Here is an 11,097-nt window from a genome sequence, read left to right as displayed (position 1 = left end):
TGGTCTGTATCATTCAAGGATGTTTCTGCTGAGGGCATTCTGTTAAGATCAGAGGAGCTGTTAAACTGGAATAGATGTGACTCACCATCTTTCTTAGGGGAAAAACACCAGCAACCAAACTGTGCAGTGTGAAGGGCAGCCCTAACACACATTTGAAACATTAACAATGAACAAAGCAGGTCCTGAGAAGGTTTCTTTTTTCCAAGACAAAGGGTGGAAAAAAGGTCTTCTAACAGAAACTTCATGCATGTCCAGTAGGGCACTGAACCTTTTCCTGGCGTTTCTGCTGAACCACAGCAGGGACTGCTGAGTAATTTATACATGCATGCAACTGATGAATAACAGTTTAAATAGAAAGGAAAAGTGGCCAGAAATCAATCAAACTAAGAAAATTCAGCTTGTGGCAAGGGAAGGGCCCCTTTCTCTTAAATCTCATAATGGCTAAGCAGTGCTGTTGGTATCCATACCGGTGGTGCACAATCCCAGAAGTGGCCCAGCAGGCCAGAGCTGCAGATGGGACTTTTGTGAACTTGGTAATGGGAACACTTGGTGGTGACTCAGTGAAAGAGTTGCCAACAGCCAGCTCTTCCAATGAGATCAACAGGCTGCACACCAGATTGGGAGGTAAAGGTGACCAGTAGGATTGACAGGAAGGGTAGCATTGAGTCCAAGTGGAGCCACTCATTCAAAGGGAAAAAAAAGAGTTAATTATTCTTTTCTGCATTTTTGTAGGGTAGTTTGATGGGTGCTGTCCCTGACCATCAAAGCTGCCCATGTCAGACACTGTCACATTCCAGCTATTTCAATTTTAAGCTCTGAGCAAAGAGCTTTTCTTTCCACATGTAAAATCCAGGTCCACGTCTTGCGCAGTTCATTAACACTTCTAATTTTAAAACATATAAGCATATAATGAATCTTCACAAAGCTTATGTTATTGAAAACAATGTAGGCCAGTTTCCATGTTGTTGCTTATTACCCTTTTTTTCAATTAATGGTGTTTGGGGTTTTTTTCCAATTATACACCAACAAAACAACTGTTTTAAGATTTTAAAAGTATTGTCAAATCCTTTGTCTAGGTATTAAATCCCTCCTAAAAAAGAAAATATGTGTATTTCTTGCTAGCATATCTGCATAAATATAATTCATTACAAGGGTAATAATTTATATAAGCTATTCTGGATTCTAGAAATTATTAGTGTCTGGACAGGAAAAAAACCCAACACTCAGATACATTCTCACCATGGTGACCTACGAGAGAACTGTCACAACAGAAGCTGCTGTTGCCACTACAATTTCCAGAGCTCCCGCTGTTTGTGTTGCTGCCGAAGAGAAAATCCACTGCCCTTCGCTGCACTTAAAGCTCAGTAAGATCAGATTGCAGCTCAAAGATAATGTTCACACTTTACTGTACATCAGTATCAAAGAGAAAATGAGATGATCAAAATATGCCAGCCATAATAACAGTGTCAACATGAAGTGTGCTGTTTATTTCTTTTGCGGTCCCGAGCACTGTGACTCCCTCCTGTTACAGCAAAGACAAACCAGCATCATGATCACAGCCCTTGGGGTCAGCTCTGCGCAGGCCAGAGGGCCACCAGTCTTGGCAGGGACACCAGCCAGGTAAGAAGTAGAGGACTGGCTCCTCCCAAAGGAAAAATAAAAATCTCATGATGTTTTTGAAACACAAAAATAAATTAGTAGTTACAGTTATATGAGAGAAAAGATAAAATAAGAACAGTCTTGTTGACTCTCTACACAATGAAGGTTACAAACTCTGCTCCCACACTCCACCAAAGGACTGACAGTTACCATAAGCATGTTGGGAAAGCCCTTTATTCCAGCTAGAGAGCTACTAAGTCAGAGAAATGTGTAAAGCACACCTTTTTAACAGGCTATCAATCCCCCAACTAAATAAGCGTATTTCAAATTATTAGACAATATTTTCCAATTTTGATTATTGAAAGATTATTGAAGATTATTGAAAGCTGGTGACAAGGGGACATCAGAATTTAAATGTGAATGTTCCACTTTGCAGAAATGAGCGGTTTCATTAATTTTATACTCTGCAGTACAAAAATGAAACAGAACCAACAAAGCCTTGATGATAGGACTTGACATTTTAAAAGCAGTATTTCTGAAAGTGAAAGGGCCCCCAGAAGACCTCTGATTAGCCAGCTCATGATCAAGAAACTCTGGAATAAATAACTCTGCAATTGCCAGGGAATCTATAATTAACTATGGGTAAGGGAATTAGAGTTGGAAGTTACTGTGATAGTTGCAAAGTTTCTGATATGATAAATGAGGAAGAGGAATGAAATTTGAGAAAATGCTCCAGACCCTAACCAATCATCATTATTAGTGGCATCTCATGTCTGAACTCTATGAATAAAGCAATTCACAAGCTGTGAGGTTAGGGTCTGATGTACAGTTGATAGGTTTATTGTACATAATTTAGGAGATCTTAAAAAGGCATGAAAAAAAGTTGATGAAAGAAGTTGCACTGCCTGGGAAATGGAGACCCAAATCAAGTTATAATTTAACTGACTTTCCAAGTGGGAAGGTAAACCTACATTTGGAAATTAGCATGTCTAAGGATCACTGTATCTCAGAGATTATTCCTTTTGAGGCAAGAGAAAACAGATTTCATTTGCATTCATCTAAACAACTCTGGTCAAAACTGCCATACTATATATTGGAATTGCCCCTAAATTAAAGGAAGCAAGGGAAGGGCAATGGTCCAAAAAAATGTTCTGAGGTTTAGCCTCTCTCACAGTTGGGAATTCCCTCATGCTTTGGGCAGGGGCAGGAAAAACCCAGCGGAGAAGTAGATCCTGATCCTGATCCTGTACTGGCTCCTTGATTCCCTGAGGCAAGCTGTGAGTGACTGCCAGAACAATGTAGGTATTGAAATTGGATTTTCTTGTTTCTATGCTTTTTGTTTGTGTGTTTGTTTCCATGTTTTAATCAGAAGCTTAACCCTTGGTTTACAACTAGAAAAAACTAGAGTTTTTCGCCCCTATTTAGCTTTACTTTGTTATAACAGTGATTTCAAGTAAAAGTGTCAGCCACAAGGAATGTTATTTCTAAAGAAGCATCATGTCCAACTAAATGACTTGGCTCACAAACCTTTAGGATATCCATAATTTGGGAGAAATTTGAAAAATCAAGGTGTTTCTTAACAAACAGCAAGTCAGTGTTACACTATGGGAGAAGTCTTGCCAGTGGGGCATTTATTGAACAGAGTAGATTGCACAGTTGCAGGTGCTCAACTGAGATTAAATCTTTTGGAAGTTACACAGTGCTGCAGCTCTGCCATGGATACAACAAATCACAGGGAAGGAGGGGCGAGGTAGAAGAACAGGTGGAACTCCAAGACAGTCAAATTAGGGTGCCACAGGGAACCGCAGAGTGTACAGCTGCCAGGAGAAGCTAAGTGAGTATCTCACATGTCTAAAAAGATTCAAGAAATGTAAATATTACAGTCTCTTCCAAAAGGGTCTAATAACAGCAAAATTCTGAAAGCTGGAAAAGAAAGAATAACAACATAATTACCAGAGAGCGCTACTGCACAAAGCTCTGACATGTTAATAAGGTCAGCTTTTTCATAAAGTGTTCAAAATAAAAAATAATTAAGAGAGGCTCCACAGCTGAAGTGTAATAAGCACGGGGGTAAGTATATAGTGGACACTGCCAAACACACTGCTGGCACTTCCATATCACAGTATGGTACTTAGAACTGGATGCTAGCAGTGAATAAGCTACAGAGGTACAGAAAATCTCAGTGCTTGTTTATTCGGCTAGAGAGGGACCTTTGGATGCAGGCTTTGCAATCATGTATGTTTACCTAAGATAGGCCAGTATTAGCTTAACACCATAAACTACTTATTTGCATTTTTAGAGGGGGCTTGGAAATTTTCACTCCTTGAAAAAAAAATGTTGCCTTTTTTTAAATTACCACCACATCACTTTCACATTGTCATTATATTTTTCATAAACCAAGAGTAAAAGGAAAGGAAGATACAGTATTTGCAGAGACATCAAATATAGCTGGAGCATCCAGTGGCTATGACCTCTAGGTTTATTTATTCAGTCTGTGGCTCTCTGGAATAGGCTGTAGGCAAGATGACTTGCTCTGGTACTGGCAGTAGCCTATTTCTTACACCATTCTTTCTAGAAGCCCTTTCCCTCCCAGCAATAAAACACAGGAAGGACCTGAGCCCCTTGAGAAAGAGAGCTTTTAGAAATGAGCTACTGTCAGAACAATTAGTCCAGTAATCACTCTTTTCTCCTCACAGGTCTGTAGCACTGCTTGGAAAGCAGGAGACCAGCAGTGAGATGCCCGAATTACTTGGAGATACTAATCTACTTTCAGCTGATATATTTCTTGGGCATTCGTCTCTTCAACGTGGAGAACTTGCTGCAAGCAACCTGTTGTATATATTCAGTAATTATGGCACTTTCAGGAAATTGCTGTGTCCTGCAGCAAAGGATGGAGTGCAGTATATGGGCCTCTCCTTTCTTTTGAGGACATTGTAGCATGTCAAAAGCAGGCAGCTCTACTGCAGAGCATGCCTCTCACAGGAGTACAACAGAGCTGAGTCCTTTGTGCTTGTTTGGTAGAAATTGTGGATGGTCTTGGACCAAATGAGACTGTGAGTGGCAGTGCAACAGCAAGAGGAGAAATGTTAATGACCAGAACATGTGGGGACTCAGGGAGAAACACATATTTCAACTTCTACTCAAACCTTGTCATACAGCTGTGTGGTTCTCCTTGTATCATGCTCCATTACATGCAGAATCTTAATGATCACTGAAGTTTAAAGTAACAAAAAGAAGTTATATTCCATTTTCAAACACATTTAACTCAAAGGCCAAACCCAACAGCTTCTGAATTCTAGTGACAAAATTACAAGAAAGCCCTGTGTGAACTATGATGTAGGTAGGAATGTTTGACTAAAGACAAAGTCTGGGGGTTTTGTTCTCCAAAAGCAAAACAAAGGACTGTGCACTCAAAGTACAAGGAAGTCAGTGAAGCTGAAACCACTGGGGGTGAAGTGTCCACTCATCCAGCATTTTCAGATTTAGAGGACAGGGCAATTTAGTAAACCCCAGAGAAGAGAAGACAGAATCATAGATGAATTCTTGCAGATTAGGAATCATGCCTGACTGACTGCAGGAGCAAGAGAAGTAAAACACAGAGCCCCAAACCACTGTCAAAGCTGACATACTTTTGAGAAGTGACATAAAAATCCCAGAGAAAGAGGGACGGGTATGTGGCTTGGGGGCATCTACTGTTCTTTCAGAATATTGGAAAGGTGCAGAAAAGTCTAGACACCTCAATCGACTTACTGAAGCATTTGATAAATTTTATTTTGGGGGACAGTACATGCATCTAATTTTCTGTTGCTTGAACACTCATAAGCTATTGGTCAGAAGAGTTTAAAAAGCAAATTATGCAGAAGTAGTCCAAGCAAAATATTTTTTGACTCCCTTAGCTTTTTTTTTGTGGTGGGTAAAGAATCAGAATGTAGTCAGAATGAGACTATCATAAATCCTTATTTAACTAAACATAGGAGCCTTCATCAAAAAGTATGAGATAGAAGAGAAATTTTATTTGGTTCCAAGAGAGAATCTCACTGGGGTAGTTGTCTCCTCGGTCACTACAGCCTATACTGTAACAACAGGAATTACTTTTCAGGCTGCTGCACCATAGCAGATTTTGACTAGAATTTGGAGAGGGACAAATAATGGGACTGATCATGTTCCCATTAAAATCTTCCATATAATTTCTACTATTTCAGAAAAAGTAAAATCACTTTGAAGACATCTCTAGTAGCATTTAAAGAATTGCTTTCACACCTAGTTCTATGCCATTTAATTCTGTTGATTGCAGAGGGGCAATATACGTTTTTCAGTCTTAAAAATAAAAACAGAATCAGGTCAACTTGTCTTTTTTTAAATTAATGATTCATTGTCTTCGCCTAGGGACTTACCATAGTTGAGGCCCACAAGCACTGCTGCTAAAGCCACAGCAGAGAGGCAGTGATTATGTATTAGGCCTTTAGGTCCATGGCATCAGTAGATTATCAATGCTTCTACCTCCAGAGCTTTCAGACAGACCTTCATCTCTGGAAAGCACAGTTGCACTTACCCACATTATTTTCAAAATTGATTTCAAAGGATTCTGAAAAACATAATCTGAACACACATTTAATAAGACATAAAAACAAATTAAGGCAACTATTGAAGAAGCATATCTGTCTCTGTAGTTAAAGCCTACTAAATTAAATTTTAAAGAATTCACTCAGACTGGAAATCATATCACTGTGTGTGGGCACAGAAGAAGGCTCAGTAAATTCTGGCTCAGTGGGTGAGTCAGCATGAGTCATCAGCAGACATACCATCCTATGGTTATATGAATCCACAAGGTACATTTAGAAACATGTCACAGTAACAAAATAACACCATCCTCCTGCTTTTTGTCTAGATGACAACAATGACAGCCCCGACTTTCCTAAAATATTGTAGGAGTTCTCAGCTCAACATGTGGGGCTAGGAAAAAAAAAATCCCTCTGTTTTGCTATTTTCATTAAGCAAAGCTAACACAGATATGATAAGCTGGTAGGAAAACCTCAGGTTGTAAATAAAATCATTTAGGTAGTTGCATTACACTGACAAACAACTGAGCAACATCTGCTTATCAGGTGGATTTCTCATCACTTGATTGAACCGTGAGGAGGTTTTTTTCCTCTTCCAACCTTAATTGTTTCCATCACTCAGAATTTCAAGTGGGTAATAAGATGCTATGACAAATGAAGTTATGTAGCTGACATCACCATCTGTGTAATAAGCAAAATCGTGTCAATTTTGTTCTGAAGGAGTTTTTAATTGTGGCATTCACTGAAAGACTCTGAATGCAAACTAGATGAGCATTTGTAAGGCTGAAACTATGGTTGTTTTCTTGTCTTTTACTTGTCTTAATTTCCAGGGGAAAGTTAAATTGTGTACTCTGTATTTCATTTTCCCCTGAAACAGATTTAATTTTCTTCCAGCCTGCCATTTTATATAGGATATATAATTACCCAAAATACCCCAACTTGTACAGCAATACAGGAAAAGCACTCCTTCTCATATGAATTTTTGGAACTTTAATATATAGGTTGTCTTTAATTTTGCTAAAGATTAGGGACATTTCACCAGTCCTATGTCTGCACTTAGGATGTAGTGAATGGACTAGAATTGCTCATGGGCATATCTATACACAGCTATTTGACTGCCTGACCACCTCGCAGCCCAGTCTGGAAACCCAGTTCCCTGCCACGATTAGTCATCCACTTGGATCCCACTTACTGCAGTGATGCCACACAGATGCAGCCAGATTCACATCAGTTAATCTAGTTACAGAACAGAGGCCCTGGTTCTATCAGATATGGTAAAATCTGTGTAAATAGAAATGGCTTAACCTCTTGGTTTAGGCTGCAGACCCTTGTTTCTCGCTCTCCCAGCAGCGTGGCAAATGCATTCTGAATTTGTTCTTTCATTATTCCAAAGTGAAGAATGAAGAGTGTTTCCTGGATTTATTCCTATTATGTTTTTGTTCACCAACTCCTTTCCAGGATTATAGTTGTCTCTACATCATGTACTTACTATTTCAGGCAATTAGTGCTGCTCTTCATTTGCTATTATATTCTAGTAGGCTTAGTAAAAACTTGGATTTGTTTGGACTTTTTTTAATTCTGTGAATTACGTATTAACTCCATCCACTGCATAAAGGAGGGTACCCTTGGCAGTGCAGCTGACTCTGCCTGTTTTTATAAGGCTTCAGCCACAGCTGGAACTTTTCTGCTGGGGCCTTGGGCCCCACTGAACGGAGGAGTGAATGTTGGTGTCATTAGAACAGGTAACCTTTAGGCACACCGTGCAGAAGAACGCAGGCCCCTTGAAGGCTTTGCAAGAAGCTCTGTGGGCAGAGTGGCTTTTGAGCATCAAAGGCACCATAATGTTGGACTTGGCCTTCCAGGCTGTACGTAGAGCCACAAGGACAAACTCAGAGTCCCATTTACCAAACTTCAGTGCTGTTTACTCACTGGGCAGGCAGGGTTGCCAAATCCCCACACACAGCCCAAAGGTTTCAGCACCTAACCCAGGCTGTAAATGAGATCAGTTAGCAACATATCTGTTAATGTCCAGCATGCCACTAAAAAAAGCTCGAAAAGAAAATCAGAAATACTTTTCTTCTTTTCTTCAAGCATGGTCACTCAATAATGCTATTTAGTGATGGCTTTACTACAAACATTTTAGTAAAAATCAAATCTTGCAGGACATTGCTGCTTTTTGACTGTAAACAGGGGAGAGTGAAAAATATTTTCTCCCATAAAACTCATTATCATACATATACATAGATGCATATATATATATATATATATATGCAATACACCCTTATGCACATACATGCATGTATCTTTTTGGAATATATTCTCAGCTTGTAGTCTTTCCACAGAGAGTAGATCGTCAATCTGCTTCATATATTTTAAGCTGCATTTTATACAAAAATGTAAAGTGGTGTCTATTTTAGTAAACTCATTATCAAATGTTGCTGGAAGCAACACTCAGTCTTCTGATAGATTGCTCTTTCTTCAGTTTTCCTTACAGTTAAAGTGGGTTGATGAACACTAGATTAAATTATCAAAAACGAGGCAAAATTCTAATTTCCTTATGCTTTCTATCAGCTATTGAAATTAACATTTTCTGTAATTTTGGGGAGTTTATTTCCAAACTTGCTATGTATAGGAGAAATCCACTTTGGTAACCATACAACAGATTCAGAACAAAGGATTTTTCAAAGATTATTTAATATTTAACTGCAGGAGATGACATAACAAACAATAATTCTTGAGTTACCTTTGAAAAAGGATCTCTCTGCCAGCACAGGCCACCACAACCTAGAGGAGGCACATGGAATTTCCTTTTCTTTCACCACAATCTTTCCCAGGAGAAATATCAAAACTGGAGTTCACAGACTCACACCTAAAAACTTCCAGTCATACCTCCAGAGACAGAGCCCTTGTGAGTGAGTAATCCAGTGAGTAGGCCTGCAAGAGGGAAAACCACAGGTTTATTTATCTCCTTTCTGCCCTTCTGCATTTAAGAGCAAATCCTTTGGCCACGTGGAAGAGCCACTGTCCCAGCTCAGCATCTCATCAGTGGAGGCCCCCAAGTGCTCTGACAATCTCTGCTCACTCCCATTGAGGCTGCCTGGAAGGGTGGGAGGGCTTCATGTCCAGGTTTTTGGTGTATTTTGGGGTAAGAGCTCACTTCAGCTCCACTGCCATGGAATCTGGCCTGCAAAAGCATCTCAGGACCTCAGTCCCCTTAGCCCACACACAGAGGTGTGAACAGGGAAACTCCAGCTGCCGTGACTGACTAGCAGCATGACAGTGGAAGTGTTCAAGAAGGCCTACTCCGAGGGGCTGGAATGCTTTTCCTTAAAATTCTTTATAGCCTGTCTAGTGTTCTTCTGATTAAGTAACTCCTAAATGCACTTCTGATGTCACTCTCTGTCTAAATAGACAGTGGATGAATTCAGCTAAGGAAATGTGTGCTTGTTCTGTATCCTTGTATTCTGTGTTCTTGCTGGAAAGGGACTAGTAAAGGCTTTCTATTTCTATTCTAGCAACAGGCAGATTTTCTAAAATGAAACTGCTGAGTAATCTTGGTAATTTTCCAGTACATGCTGCTTCATTTAATATAGTTTAGGACATCTTTTTTATGGCTGTAGCATTTAGGTAATCAAACACTGTGAGCTGTGCCATGCAGACCTACTGATACATTTGATAAATTGGATGTCAACATCAGGCGCAAAAGCTGATGTTTCAAATAAAGAAAGAAAGAGAGAATGAATGGAAAAAGGAAAAGAGGGAAGTAAGCTCCAGAGAAAATGATCGGACTAAAATGTTTCATTAATTAATTTGTTATGTAGAATGGCTTTTAACAAACACAGAAATATGTTAAATTATTTTTCAGCATTCTTTAATTTTCTTACTTTGTTGATAAAAAATCAAATAAAATTTCTAAAAATAAAGCTGAAGTATGAGAGAATCAAATTATGTTTGTTCATTGGACAGTGGCCCACATACTCTGGCAATGCTCAATGCTACTTCAAGTTCTTTGCACAAATATATTGAGAATATGACAACCTATAGCTCTTTATATAACTGGTTGACTACATGCATGTTTATGTAATATTTATTTATATTCATATATTACATATTTATGTAATTGTGATGAAAAAAAATATCGTAGATTTGAATTAAAACCAGTCAATGCTACTTGAGTTCATTTGTATGTATACTTTTTCCCCTTAAACCTATGGAAGTAGCCACTGCTTAGCTCAGGCTACTGCAGCTACAGGCAGAGAGTGTGGAGGGCTGGAGTTGTCAGGGCACTAGAAATTCGGATGTGAGACAGAAGTGCGTGGGAGATGATGAGTCCCACAGCTCTGCAAGTCAAAAATAGCTAAATAAATGCCAGTTGTTTCATTTTCTCTTTCTGCACACAATATATAGACTGACTGTGGGCAGTGCTACTATCTGAAAAAAAAACATTTGCAAGTGGCTGAGCTAGCTTTTATTGGGTAGGAAAGTGGGAGGCAGTGAGGAGGCAGCAGTGGAAATTGTGGATTTTCCATCCTTTGGAAAAAAATCACATCAAAAGAGTGTGTGAAAGCTGCTGGGTGACACAGTGCATAGTGCTGAGGCAACATTGTTCTGCTTTCTGAGCTGAATGATGAGCAGATTTAATATCTAGCAGTGCTGGCCATGGAACATGGTAAGCAACTTTGGAATGAAAAAAATCCAGTGGGGGCAGGGGAAGGGGGAATACTGGCTACTCAGTGTGGTCAGGATAAGGCTCTGGCTCGGTCCTTTGACTAAGGTGTGCCTCTACACATCTCTGTTCTCCCAGTGAGAGCCGACAGGAAATTGCCCTGTGGTGTAAGCACCATCCTTCCTTAGATGTTACTAATGGTGCAAGCCAGCTAATGAAAGACCAGTGTGTGCTGCAATTTTTGCTTGGAAAGTGCAAGGGCATGGGAAAGAA

At 39.5% G+C, this 11,097-nt stretch overlaps 1 long non-coding RNA gene across 1 annotated transcript; it reads left to right on the top strand.

Annotated features, from left to right (window-relative positions):
• Positions 1-1,635: 1,635 nt before the first annotated feature.
• On the top strand, positions 1,636-9,941 carry LOC135297163 (uncharacterized). Its single transcript, XR_010359215.1, has 3 exons — positions 1,636-2,897; positions 3,292-3,433; positions 4,296-9,941. It is a non-coding gene; the product is annotated as an uncharacterized LOC135297163 (long non-coding RNA).
• The last annotated feature ends 1,156 nt before the right edge of the window (positions 9,942-11,097 follow it).

Source organism: Passer domesticus, chromosome 3 (assembly GCF_036417665.1).
Source record: "Passer domesticus isolate bPasDom1 chromosome 3, bPasDom1.hap1, whole genome shotgun sequence".
NCBI classification, from domain to species: Eukaryota; Metazoa; Chordata; class Aves; order Passeriformes; family Passeridae; genus Passer; species Passer domesticus.
Note: the sequence above shows the minus strand (reverse complement) of the source record. Positions and strands in the feature narration are given on the sequence as shown.